Here is a 14,746-nt window from a genome sequence, read left to right as displayed (position 1 = left end):
CTCACAACTTGAACAGTGTCATAATATACACAACATAAAATCACAGTATGCACTCAGTATTATCAGCATTTAACTTAGTAACTGTGGTTATAAACACAAGTCTGCAGACTGTGGCTATGTGAGCATGTAAACAGTGAACAACGTTGTTTCTTCCAGTCCTTTACATCTGGAGTCAGGTAAGTCAACCACTGATGGTCTCCCACCAAGTGCTATCCCAGTCCGACAGCATTTAACTTCGGTGATCTGATGTGAACTGGTCTTACCACTACGGCAAGGCTCTTGGCACTCAACAGCCTACGATTTGACAATTTTGCTTATGGACTTAAAAGCTTTATCAGATTTGTTGTTGACAGTAGCAGCTGCCAGCCTGTGAAGGGTACATTTTCCAGGCTGGAAAGTTTTGTGAGGCTGGTCAATGTGCCAGGCTAACAATCTCAGCTAGGCCCCAGGTAATAAACAGTAAGGTATCCTGTGTTAAACATAGCTTGCACTTTTCTACAATCATTGCCATTTTCAAGTTCCTTAGTTTTCATGCTACTTTATTCTCCTAAAATTGGCTGAGAAATTTGGAAATTGGTGTATGTAAAAATACAAAAAGTTTAGTAACATGATCCTCCCTCTTGTGACCTGGACTGTGTGGGTGCCCCCTGCATGGGAGTTGACCTAATTTATTAGTACGAAAATAAAAATTTTATTTTTCCTTTCTATTTATTGAAATGTGGTAAGTCATGGACACTGGGTAGCTGTAACAGTCACAAGCACTGAACATGGAGTGCTGAGGTGTTAATCTTCTCCCAGTGAGGGGTGCTGAACACGGGATGTGTTCACTGCAGTTTGTTCAACCTTGTCAGTCAATAAAATGGTGTGAGAGGAATTATACGTTGCCTTGGGTGTGGACAAGTGAGGAACTGTGCTGAAGCGCATCACTCTCTTGCCCACCAGTGCTTATCTAGTTAACATGCTCCTCTCCCACTCTCCTAAGCCAAGACACAGTCTCCTGTGAGTTGAACTTAAGGCTCCTTTTGTTACCTCTCCCCTTCTCCAGGCACAGATATGTACCAAAAGGATGATATAAACCTCTTTGTGGGTCAGTTTTTACCAGTCAACATTTATTCATGATTTAGACCACCTAAATCAGATGCCCTCTCTTTTTCCACTCAAGCACACCTTGTACAAATCTGGTCTCAGTATAGTGGGTAAGTCCCACCATCCATTCCAGAATAGTGGTTCTGTTGTGGCTGTTGACAGAATTTTGCGTGTTGACAATGGAAAAATGTGCAACATAAGTTTTGTTACAGCCTGTAGCCATCTCTGGCTCATGTTAAGCCATCACAGTCAATCACATGTTCTCTGTCTCTGCTGTGCCACACATCTTCAACATGACACAGTTGATGTGTACATGCATGTATGGGCTCAATATCCTGCTATGCACGGGCCATTTGATCATGCTGCCTCTGCTGCCATTCTCATCTGTGCTGAATCCTGGCCAGCTGACAAACTGCCGCTGCCTAGGCCCTGTGTGCCTTGCAACCTTGTTGTTGTCTGCCTGCCTACCTGTCTGCAGTCTGATGTCAGGCTATGTCTGCTGCCTGCTCCTGCTGTCACCATGAGGGTCACGCATTCAACTCCTGCATCAACTGTGTCTCACTGCTGCAGTGTCCATGATGCCCACACTGCCTTCATTACATGACATCATTAATGTGAGTGTCACTAACCTTTGATTTTTGGATCCTGTCACTGACTTTCCAGCAAATGTATATGCCATTCAGCAGCCTAAAGAAATGGGGACTCTTGCTCCACAGGGTTTGCTGTACTCCCTGTGCTATTTTTTGTTTTTGTTTTGTTTTGTTTACTGTAGGCCCCATGTGTTGTAACCATGCTCCAAAATCTAACCTTGAGGTAAAAATATCTCAGAGAATGAAGATGAACGTCCTATTGATTCCTTTCTCTGAAAACTCAATGGCGCTATGGTTAAAATTATAGGGTCAGAGGATCAAAATGCGAATTCTGGAACCAAGCACCACAAACCCCTCCAGCAGCCCCATCAAAAGTGGATTTCAATGATCAAGCTACCTTAGGTGAAGCTAGAGAAGTCTAAACTAGCTCAGCCACTATCTCACCTGCCCAGTCCACTGTTGCCAGTACCTTTTCAGCTGTCAATTTCATTCCTTCATTCTCGGGAAAGCTCAGTGAAAATGTGGAAAACTTTCTGCAAAATTTCCGTGATGTGGGTTACATTTGCACCTGTCCTGAAGCTTTCCTGTTGTATGTGGTACAGCTGAAATTAGCCAGTGATGCATGTGGATATGTAGAACTGGTTGACACTTTAAAATATACAATTAAATATGAATCTCTAGCGAAAGGTTTAGAAGAGCAATATACCAATAAGCACAGTGTTAGTTACTACCGTGACAAACTGTATACCCTTGAACAGAAGTCAGGGGAAGATTTTGGACAATTTAATGACTGCATAAGGACCAACTCTTGCAAAACATACCTTGGGATACAACCTGCAATGACATATTTCTTGAAGAATCTTAAGTTCTGAGATGCATGACATTAATGTCTTCATCTATGGTATCAATCCACAAATTAACAGAGAAGGCAGACACTCCATTGCTCACCCTACCCCCACCCCCACCCCCACCCCACCCCAGCACATAACAGCCAGCTCCGCCGTTTGTTTACAATTAAAATGCACTGGTCATATGGCTGATACCTGTCTAACACCTTATTGTCCTTGTTGTGTCTGACTTCTTGGACACAGAGGTGGCTAGTAATAATTCAGTTAATTAGAACACTCTGTATAAGTAGTACTTTATTAATTGTAACAAAACTTATCTTTGTCTGACAGGCTAGACTGCATTTAAGAGACTGCAAACATGGACTTGCTGTCCAGAACATGCTAAATGACCCACAATTACTGTTTGGTGAAGTGTTACAAGTTCAGAATGGCTGTACTGTGGCTTTACTACAGTCACTAGAAAACACAGGTTCATAGACACTTGTTGACACAGTTCTGATAGCATCAGCACATAGACACAGTTCACAGGAGATGAAAGTGCCTTCAACCCCAAACAGTTGACATGGGCTGTGTCACAGCAAGTAGGTGGCACAACACCATTACTCTGACAGGAACGTCCTGGAAGTGGGCAAGATCTGACCTTGAACAGAACTGGCCTCTGACGATGCAGATGATGTGACAGGCGGTACACTGTAGATGATGTCTGGGTCCCCCAGGGCACCCGGCCAGGTGACTGTGCACAATCTTGTCGCTGGCTGCTTCACGGGCTGCCAGCATGACTGCAACACTGGTGGTGGCATCATGTTAACATTCATGGGCATCTCCCACTGTGGAAATGATAGTGCTGCTGGAGGAGAATCTGCAACTGTGGTGGTAGCTGCTGCAAACCCTGGCTGTGTGCTGGATCTGTGAAAAAAAAGAGGGTGGCAGAATCTCTTGAATGGATCAGCTGAAGCTGGTTCTGATGCCTCCTGTGAAATCTCATCAGACCATGGATGATCTAGATGGAATGGGACAATACCTCAGACAGCACACCCCATTCCTATCTGTGACCCCTGCCAAACACATGAAAGAACACTGGTTACTGAGGCCAAAACTGTGACTCAGAAGTAGGGTCATGAGGTCTCTGCAGTGGAGATAGCAAATGGAGCAGAGCCCTCTGGCATTGACCATGCAGGAGCTTTGCTGGTGACTTTCCATCTTTGAGAAGTGAGCAATATGATGACAGAAAAACTTTAAAAGCCAGGTCCCATTTATGCGGTTCACAACTTGTCCATCTGTGATTTGAAGGTCCTTACAATGTATTCAGCTTCATAATTCAACTGCAGATGAAAGGGCAAATGCTGAATACTGTTGTCTGCACAAAACTGTTCAAACTCCTGAGATTTGAGCTGTAGCCCATTATCTGACACTATCACCTCAGCTAAGCCTGCTGTGCACACAATCGATGTAAGAAATGATACTGTGCTGACTGATGTGGTAGATGATGGAGGAAAACTTGCTGCATGCATCGACAACCTCCAGCTAGCACATGACCCAGCAAAATTGATTGTGTGCACTGCAGGCTTAGCTGAGGTGTCAGATAATGGGCTACAGTTCACGTCTCAGGAGTTTGAACAGTTTTGTGCAGACAACAGTATTCAGCATTTGACCTTTCATCTGAAGTTGAATGATGAAGCTGAACACATTGTAAGGACCTACAAATTACAGATGGACAAGTTGTGAACCACATACATGGGACCTGGCTTTTAATGTTTTTCAATGTAAGAAATGATACTGTGCTGCCTGATGTGGTCATCCTACTTGGTGTGGACAATGCCCCAATATCCTTGATGCAACAACTGAAGAACTCCCCACTGGAGGACGACACCCATCTGTTCAGAGATGGCATGCTGATGAGCAAAGTAGCAACAAACCACTGGGTGGCAGATCTCCTTCAGACTCGGTGGTCACCCACGACGAACAGGCTTGAGCACCATCTCCAATCCTGGGTCCGATGCCATCTTGTATGCCACACGGCAGAAAGTGAACAGAAAATCTTCCAAAAATAGGATTTATTCTGAATAAATGTGATGACAGGAGTCCTCAGAGGAATCAAACACAGCATTGGAGCCAATAGGAAGCCTCAACAGGAGATCAGCATTAGAGTGTTTAGTAATGGGTCAAAATGACAATTCGTACTGGTAATTGCAGAAGAGAAGTGCCCACCATTGTGACTTCTGCGCTGTGCATTCTGGGACAGGCTGGTTCAATGTTGCAATCTGAGCAGCAGAATGGGTGTAATAGGTTAGCTTTCACATTACAACTTGCGATTCTGATACACTGGTTGGTGCAGACAAGTCATGAGTGACCACTAAGTGTGAATGTGATAGGTGGATACCAAGCCCATTAATCATGTGGCCAAGATACTCAGTTTCAGTGAGAAAAGAGGATGACTTAGAATGGTTGCACATCAGTCCCATTTTGGACAACACTTGAGACGATGCCTCTAAATTTTGTAAGTGTTCTGCTGGCATATGACAAGAGGCAACCATATCATCTGAATAATTAGAACAAGAAGGTACTTGTGATGTCAATTGCTCAAGGTACCTTTGGAAAATAGTTGAGGCAGAGGTGCTACTTTATTTATTTAATCGTATGGCTAGGGCCCCCCGTTGGGCAGACCGTTCGCCGGGTGCTAGTCTTTCAATTTGACGCCACTTTGGTGACCTTCAGTCAATGAGGATAGTAGGATGACAATGAGGACAGCACAACACCCAGTCCCTGGGTGGAGAAAATTTCCCGACCCAGCCGGGAATTGAACCTGGGCCCAGAGGATTGACAATTCGTCACACTGATCATTCAGCTACCAGGATCGGACAAAGTGCTACTAAATGGTACCCACTGAAACTGGAATAATCCCTTGTGTTTATTGATCACATAAATCTTCTTTAACTCCTCATCTAAATGCTTTTGCTGGTGGGCCTCCTGGAGATAAATTTTAGAAAAGAAGTAACCCTGAAAATCCTCAGGTAGTGGCAACAGAAAATATTCAACACCAGTTTGTGGGTTGATGGTCAATTTAAAGTCTTCACAGAGGCTCAACTCACCTGACAGTTTAATAAGGATCACCAAGGGTGACGCCTGTCAGCTGGCCAAACCTGGTTTGATGATGTCAACGTCCTGTAACCACTGCAACTCTGCAGTAACCTGGTCCTGTATTGCAGGAGGGACAGGACAAGCCTGAATAAACTTGGGCTACACATTGTCTTTCAATGTCACATGGGCCTCAAACCTTTGAGCCTTGTTAAGACTCCCACAGAACAAAGAACTGCACTTGTCACATAATGCATTAATAATGGGCAGAAACCCAGATGAATGAATTTGTAACACCTTCCTATGAATTGACAATCCTAAAATTTCAAAGATATCCACACCAAAAATGTTTGAAGACTTGCAAAAGCACAACACATGAAATAACACTGTTTTAGTAGTGCCATGGAATGTTGCTGGTAAGCTGCATATGCCAAGTGCCGGAACAGGTTCTCCATTGTATGCTGACAACGAGTTACATGATTGCTGTAGCTGTGGGCTATCTAATCATTCATACATACTGTAGCTGAACAATGTAATAGTAGCACCAGTATCTAACTGGAAATTAACACGCTTGTTGAACACACGCAACTGAACGTAAAGCTTATTGGAGTGCCGGATGATAAGTTCAGAGTTTGCGTACTGGCAGTCTGACAAAACAACAACAGAATCAGTGGACAGTTGCATAACAGACACATCATAAACCTCATTAGAATCACTGTCTGACATGGAATGTGAAAACCACTTAACACCATCTATACTTAAATATAGCAACAGTATGTGGGCTTGTTTGCCACGTGGGTAACACTTGGCTTTGAAACACAGGCACTGAGGCCAATTTTGGGTTTGAAAGCAATTTGGGCAGGACTTCTGTGATTGTGCAGGCTGACATTGTGGCCTGACAGTGTGACTGGTTTGGACATGACCTAGACATCAGGGATGTGTTACCTGAGAGAAGAGTTGGCCATTGAACTGTCTTACTCTTGACAACAGATATTGCATGTGTTTAAAAATCACACTCAGTTACATCCTGTGACTCAATAATTGACAATACTGTACTGAGGTCAGGGTTTGGATGCTATAATATGGCAGCATGAATACGGGAATCAGATGTGTACTGAGTAATAGCCTCTCTCGTCAAACTGTGACTGTAGTTTAACCCACATGAACACTGAAAGTGACACTGCCCAGTAAGGCCACAGACTTATGTTACCCATTGTTTGTAGGGCAGTCCTGGATACTGTTCTAATCTGAAAACCTTATAACAAGCAGCCACTACATGGACTTGTGATTTAAAATGATTTGACAGCTTGTCAACTAACTGGTCATAGGGGACCTCATGAGACTGGCAACCTGGAAATAGTTTTACCATCAACTGGAATACCTCCGAGCCTATGGTGGAGAGAAAATAGTAAATATGCTGATTACCTGTTATGTTGTAGGCATTGAAATGCACTGTCAACAGCACAACATAATCAGCTCAGTCATCATTTTGCCCGAGAAACACACTGAATTTAGGCACTTGAACCATTTGTTGAGTTGTTTGTTGCAGTTAAACAACATGCCACAGTAAGTCAATTATGAGATGCATCCTTGGCATCACTTTACATGTGTCTGACTTTTTGTACACTGAGGTGGCTAGTAATAATTCAGTTAGTTAGAAGACTCTGAATAAGTAACACTTTATTAATTATAACAAAACTTATCTTTGCTCAAAAGTCTTGGTTGTAGCTATTCATAGCTAAATGAGCTGTGATTACTGAGTGGCAAACTGATACAAGTTCAGAATGGCTTCGCTGCAGTCACTAGAAAACACAAATTCATAGACGCTTGTTGACACAGTTCTGATAATATTAGCATGTAGGCACAGTTCACAGGAGGTGGAAGTCTCTTCACTCTTCTATGGTTGACATAGGTTGTGTCACTGTGAACAGGCAGCACAATGACATTACTCTGACAGGAACATCCTGGAAGTGGGTAGGATCTGACCTCAAACAGAACTGACTTCCTGGCCTTTGGTGAAGCTGTTTCATGGCAGAGGCATTACAGTGGAGCCTCGGAACTATGGGTGGCATGTCTTCTTCCTAGTGTCTTATTGGCACCTCATGATACCACTTTGCTGTGCAGTATCTCTGCGGTCTTCTATTCTTCTGGTGCTGCTCTCTATACTCAATGACACCAAAGTCCTCATTGCTAAGAGTTTGGGCATTCAGAAATGGAGTGTCCACAGAACTGAAATAGATCATTCCGTGGCATCGGCAGTCAACTCTGGGGCAGGGAAAATGCTCATTTTTATCAGGGAAACCACAGGAGAGGCAAGCACAGCCACCTAACTATACCCCCAGTAAAGTTTTTTAATACTGTGAAATAAGGAGGTTTGGAGGAAGTGGCAAACATGATTGTTAGAGGAGAGATAAGAGAAAAATCAGCCAAAATTCTTACTCTGGGTGACAAGTGGCCATTGAAACCACCTCAATGGTGTATCAGTGATCTGAGTAGTGACATTATAAATTCTCCAGCTGTGTGTTCAGTTAAGCTGAAAATTGATGATGCCATCTGTGAATGATATGGAGGTGTTAAGGCAGAGAATGTTTGATTTTGACATCATATTGGGAAATTACTTCCTATGACAGTATCAGGGTGTAATTGATTTCCTGTCACATACAGTCAAATTCAGTGAAGCAATTCACTGATTTGGCAGTGACAACACCTTGCAGACATGAGGATATTCACACGAGGGACCCATTTCCCAAAATTCTGGCAAACTGCATGTACCGATGCTGAAAGTGACAACCCTTGTGAAAATATCTGGTGGCATCAGAAGAGTTCTTCGGTTGACTGTCAAAATGCAAGAACCTAAGAGGAATGTCCTTTTGATTGGCCCACTCATTCAAAGTGACATTCTGAACTTAATGCCATTGTATGTGAAACGAAGCCTGTGCAGAGTAGAATCCATAGGAGAGAAAGTCTGAATTCCTGCATGTGTTTATAATTTTGGAATCTGAGATGTGGGGGTACCCAGAGGAACCAAACTGGCCAATATGCAAGAGGTAGCCAAAAGTTAAGAATTTGTTCCTGAAAACAAAGTCAAGGAAAGATGATGACTAATACTGGTCTGAGAAACATGTAAAATCACACCCCTACTGTAGCAACAATTGCAGAATAAGGTGCCCCATTTATATGACTCTCAGCAGAACTCATTATACCCAGTTTTGGAGAAGTATTGGTGGCTATTGAAGAAAGACAATATTTGCCAGCCACTGATGTTGTATACCATGAGATTACTACTGGTAACACCAGGGCAGCTTCATGGAAACCATAAACCATATAGAGTACTATCAGAGAGAGTCCATTGTGGAAGACACAGTCCAACAATAGCTTGATACCAGAATTATTGAACCATCAGCCAGTCCCTGGTCGAGTCAGACTGTCATTGTTCTGAAAAAGTCTGTTAGTGTTGAGAAAACCTACCAACTTTGCGTGGACATGTGAACCAGAAATGAAGTCACAACTACTGACAGCTACATCTCGCTGTGTATTGATGATACATTGGATAGATTAGAAAATTGCAAGTTTTTCACCAGTCTTGATCTACACTCAGGCTATCATCACATCCTGAAAGCTCCACATGACTAATATGAAACAGCTTTTGTTGTGCCCTCTGACCTGAATGAGATTTTGTTTGTGCCTTTTGGCTTAAGAAACACCCCAGCACATTTTAAAGATGTGTTAATTTGTTATTAAGAGATCTTGAACCATCTGCCTGTTTGGTATGTCTTGATGATATCACAATTTTTTCCTGGGTTACAGAAGAACATGCAGAATGGATGAGAAATGTTTTGGGGAGGTTACAAAACGCCCATCTAAGTTTAAAGTTTGAAAAATGCTCTTTTGTAGAGTCACATGTCCAGTACCTGGGACACATTATTAGCTCTGATGTAGTAAAACCAGACCTACAGTTGACAGAAGTTATGGATTATTTCCCTGCGTCCATAAATGTAAGAGAATTATAGAGTTTCTTGGGGTTAAGTAACTACTATCATCATTGTGTAAAGGGTTATCACACTGTGACTAAGCCTTTAACCAAGTTATTAAAGAAAGGAGTATCATTTAAATGGGCCACAGATTGTGAAATCACCATGCAGAAAGCTATAGAAGTTTTGATGAGTTCACATTTATTGACATATTCTGACTTTGATGAACCATTTATACTTTCATGTCAAGCATGGATTATGCTGCTGGTGCTGTTTTGAGCCAAAGGAATAACAGCAAAGAACAACCTGTTGGTTATGCTTCTAGCCAGTTCAGTAAATCTGAAATAAAATACAGTACCACTACTGTAAATGCTACCTGTATTATGGTAACTGACCATGTTGCCTTATTATTGATATTGCATTTAAATGACCCCAGAAGCCACCTGACATGATGGGCTTTAAAATTCAAAGAGTATGACTATAAAGTAGGTTAAAAGCCTAGAGAACTGCATCAAAATACAGGTGGCATCAATAGAAAGGTCCAAGTTGTGCAAGCAGACAAAGTACTAATATCTAAATTAAAAGATTTCCAGGAAAAAGATTCCGAATGTCAACAGTACGTCACACTGCCTGACTTTGCATTAGAATTTGATATATTGTACCACAAAACTCTGTTGGGAAACTGGATGGTGATACCAAAGTCACTCCAGAACCAAATCATTGCTCAGTGTCATGATAGTATACATGCCTGCCATAGTGGTAGACATTCTACAAATGTGCATATTGCTATGTGGCATTGGTGGCTCATTCAGTTCCATGACATCAATACATATATCCATGTGTGTTTACCTTGCACCCAGTGGTCACAGTGAAAGTGGTAGTGCATTCCTTCACAAACCTTACCAGAAGTCTCCAGACTATTTGAGACCACAGTTCTCGTTAGTACCGATTGCTGGTATGACAGCTGAGAGTGTGGCCAGAACATTTGTAAATCACTTGGTGCTACCATCTGGCAGTCCTGACACTATTCTAACTGATCAAGGCACAAACTTTATGTCCTCATTATTCATACAAGTGTGCAAACTGCTTAGAATCAAAACATGGTGGACTAACCCCTTTCATCTGAAGACTAATGGACATGTGGAATAGGTTCATAAGATAATTAAGTGGATGTTATCCTACTGTGTGAACCAAACACATTCAGACTGGAATAAGTACATTCCTTATGTACAATTTCTATGCAACAGCAGCATTCATGAATCCACAGGACATACCACTTTGAGTAGTCCCTGGCTGCCTCATGAATACTCCCTTTGAGACAGACAAAATTCCACCAGGAGAGGATTTAAAAAAAAAAACTGAGAAGTTTAGCACACAGACTTAAAGTAATCTGGTGCCAATTTCAGTGCAATAATATGAAGGCAACAGCCAAATCACATGTTTGACCTCTCCTGTCAACACAGAAATGCAATTACCAGATTGCCTTGTGATTGTGCTGTGTCGCCCCAGCCTGCTGCCCTAATAGATCCACCTAAAGGCAAGTGACCTGCCAATAGACCTGCACCACAGAAAAGAAAGACTCTACTGCCTCAGGCTCAGCCTACATATTCACTCCACTCTAGGTATCTTTATGTGCTATGGTCATGTGATTAGGAACAGCATGCTAGTAATACAGCTCTGTTAATACATAGAATCTATATTCTCCAGGAACTTCTGCTAGTGACGTGTTTGGTGAACACAGAGATCCAGAGCTGATTTCAACAGTTTTTCCTGCCATACTCTTCTTTTTAATCTATTTTACATTCGCTCCTGCTCCCTTGCTGTGGTTTTTGCAGAGATCCCCCCACTCAGGAGAAACAGATTTCCTCTTGTTGGTAATGCAGGATAAACTGTTTCCCCCATCTTCCTATTGACAACCATTCTGCTAGTCACTTATGTATAATTATGGTTATGTTAACCAGATGACACCCATAGCTGATTCATCATGAGATGTGGTGAAACACCACTAATTTTAAACCAATGAATTATACTGCAGAGTTTCATGGTCACCTAGATGAATTTCCTGACGTTCTCTTCTCATGAATAGGACCGTGTATCTTAATCATTTGCCTGCCTGCTGCATCTCACTGCACCACCTGTTTGTAGTTTATTGTATGTATTTTGTTTTCAATCTTTTCATGCACTTCTGTATGTGGAGAAAGTGAGTAGACATTACCCGCTACCCTTACTGCTAGCAAGTGGCTGTACAGTGCATTTCCCTTCCATCCCAGTCTCACATGCTGACTGAGTAAAAGAAATTGCCTATATACTTCCACACATACTCTGATCCACCCCTATGTTACTGGAGAAATACATCAACTTTCCCAAAGATTTTTTTCTATTATATATTCGAATGGCGTATGCAAACCTATACAATCCTAGCAGCATCCACTTGTTGCTTTTACTTTGAAAGTCAGTCATGTAACATGAACAGATGTTGGCTCACAGGATTGGTAAACAGTGACTATCTAGTATGTGACCTGTCAAATAACTTTTACTGTTCACCAGTACATATCATTTAACAATGAAAGGGTCTATACGTGTTAATGTCAGGATAGAAACTGACAATGACCTCAAAGTTAGAGTGGAAATTGAGAATGTATAGTGAGGTACAAAGGTAGGGCTTGTTCAAGTAGAGTGGAAGGAAATGTGTGGCAAACTGACATATATATATATATATATATATATATATATATATATATATATATATATATATATAGAGAGAGAGAGAGAGAGAGAGAGAGAGAGAGAGAGAGAGAGAGAGAGGGTATTTGATAGCTAAGTATAAAATTCTGTCTTGGCATTCCTGTCTTCAATAGCAGCAGTGTCACTGCATCAATAATCATTGGGCTAAGTGTTGCTACATTAAAATTATCTGCTTGAGAGTCATGAACACACATGGGCTGCCAGAAGTGGTATGTGCTGCAGTGGAGCGAGAGTGGATCTGTGGTGTTATTTTGCTTAAGATAGTGGGGGCATTGAGGTAGAGATGTGCTGTTTGTGATTTTGGTCACTCAGTCATTGTAAGATCAACAAAAGTTCATTGCAAGGTGGTATGCATACTCCAGCAGGTTTTGCATGCTATAAATGAAGAATTCAAAGGATACAAAAACAGTTATTTGAGAAATAGTGTCACATAGTTTTCAAATGTCAGGCAGTGCTATTTAAGTATACTGATTTAAGTATACTGATGCTGTGTGTGATAATCTCTCTCCCACCATTACCAAATGTTCCATTAAAACTAGAGAATTCATGTCATATACATGCAAATAAACCCCATTCTAATTTTGAAATGTAATTTGCCTATGAAGAAAAAAATACCCATTTATCTTGGGATGCATTGGATGGCAGAGGGCATAGGTCACATTGCAGTGGTGGCAGTTGAGTCTATCAGTAGGGTTTCACTTGAGGGCCTGCCCCTCAATAGGTATGGGAAGGGGAGGCTGGCAAAGCTTATAGGTGACAGTGTAGTGGGTGGTGGTGGGATCACTCATGGAAAACCTCCTGTAGTAGTTGGTGTTAGAGCTGCACCTTTTTTAGATTGAAGTCAGTTGATAGGTATACCTAAAGGAAGCCCCTCTAACTAAGGAATCACCTTCAGAGGATGTCATGTTTCCAAATAGAGAAGGAATTAGCATATTTCATCAAAATATAAGAGTTATTAGAGATAAAGTTAGTGAACTGCTTATAGATGTTGACTCGGACTTTATTGGTATATCGGAGAGCCACTTATAATATTTGACAATTCAGAGGCTTCCTTTACCAGGATACAGATTAGCTGGCTGTTTCTCAAGGAGTTCCTTGTGGACTGGCCATGTATGTTAAAAACAGTATTCCGTTTGTGTCCATAGACATATGACAGCACTGCACTGAACATACATTTGAATGTTGTGCAGAGGCAGTTGAATTTAGTGAAACTAAACTTCTAATTGTTGTTGTTTGTAGGCCCCTTAACTCCAACTTCAGAGCATTTCTGCTCAATCTAGAGAGGGTTCTTGGTTCACTTCAAAGGAAATACCAAAAATTAGTTATATATGGTGACTTCAAGATTAATTTTGTATATGATTGTGCAAGTAAACAATGTTGTTAGACCTCCTAAACTCGTATGATCTGATGCAGACTGTGTTTTTTTCCAACTAGTGTGCAGGGGAACAGTAGCAAAGCCATAGACAATATTTTTATTCATTCTTCATTAATAGATGGGAATACTGTTGTAAAAGGGTGAATGGCCTTTCAGACTATAATGCCCAAATTTTAACACTAAAAGGCTTTTGTACTAAAAAAATGTTACATATAATTACAAACTATGTGAGAAAGCTAATCCAATGGCAATAGAGAGTTTTTTATACCTCGCTAAGGAACAAGAGTGGCATGATGTTTACAGTGCCGATAACATAGATGACAAATATAATGCTTTCCTTAATACATTATTCATTCTCTTTGAGAGTTGATAAGGATATCATGTAAAACAAAGTGGGAATTGTATCAAAATGTTATAAGTAGTCACAATCAAGTTGCAGTAGCCCATTACAAACAATATTATAAGGTTCTTAAAAATGTTGTTAGAAAGGCAAAGAATATGTGGTATGCAAATTGAGTAGCAGATTCACAGGATAAAATTAAAAGCATATGGTCAGTTGCGAACAAAGTGTCTGGTCAGCAGCACATGGTTGACAATATAAAGTCAGTTTGTAGTAAAAATGTTTCTGTTACTGATAAGTCAGGTATATGTACAGTATTTAACAATCATTTTCTGAGCATTGCTGATGAATTAAATAAAAACTTAGTTTCTACAGGGAATCATATAACTCACTTGGCAAATGCCTTTCTGAGATTGGTGTCTGAAATATCCCTCTGTGATACTGTCTAGGAGGAGATTGTGTCAATAATTAAATCACTGAAGACTAAGGACTCTCATGGGTATGATGGAGTGCCTAGCAGAATATTAAAGTACTGTGCTGAACGTGTTAGCCCTCTACTTACCCATATTTGTTATTTCTCCTTTAAGAATGGTCAGTTTCCTGAATGATTAAAGTACTCAGTAGTAGGGAGAAAGTGATAATGTAGACAATTTTAGACCTATTTCTATGCCATCAGTGTTTGCTAAAGTTATTGAAAAAGCTGTGTATGTAAGGAT

This window comes from Schistocerca cancellata, chromosome 4 (genome assembly GCF_023864275.1).
Source record: "Schistocerca cancellata isolate TAMUIC-IGC-003103 chromosome 4, iqSchCanc2.1, whole genome shotgun sequence".
Classification (NCBI taxonomy): domain Eukaryota; kingdom Metazoa; phylum Arthropoda; class Insecta; order Orthoptera; family Acrididae; genus Schistocerca; species Schistocerca cancellata.
This window is presented reverse-complemented; position numbering follows the sequence as displayed.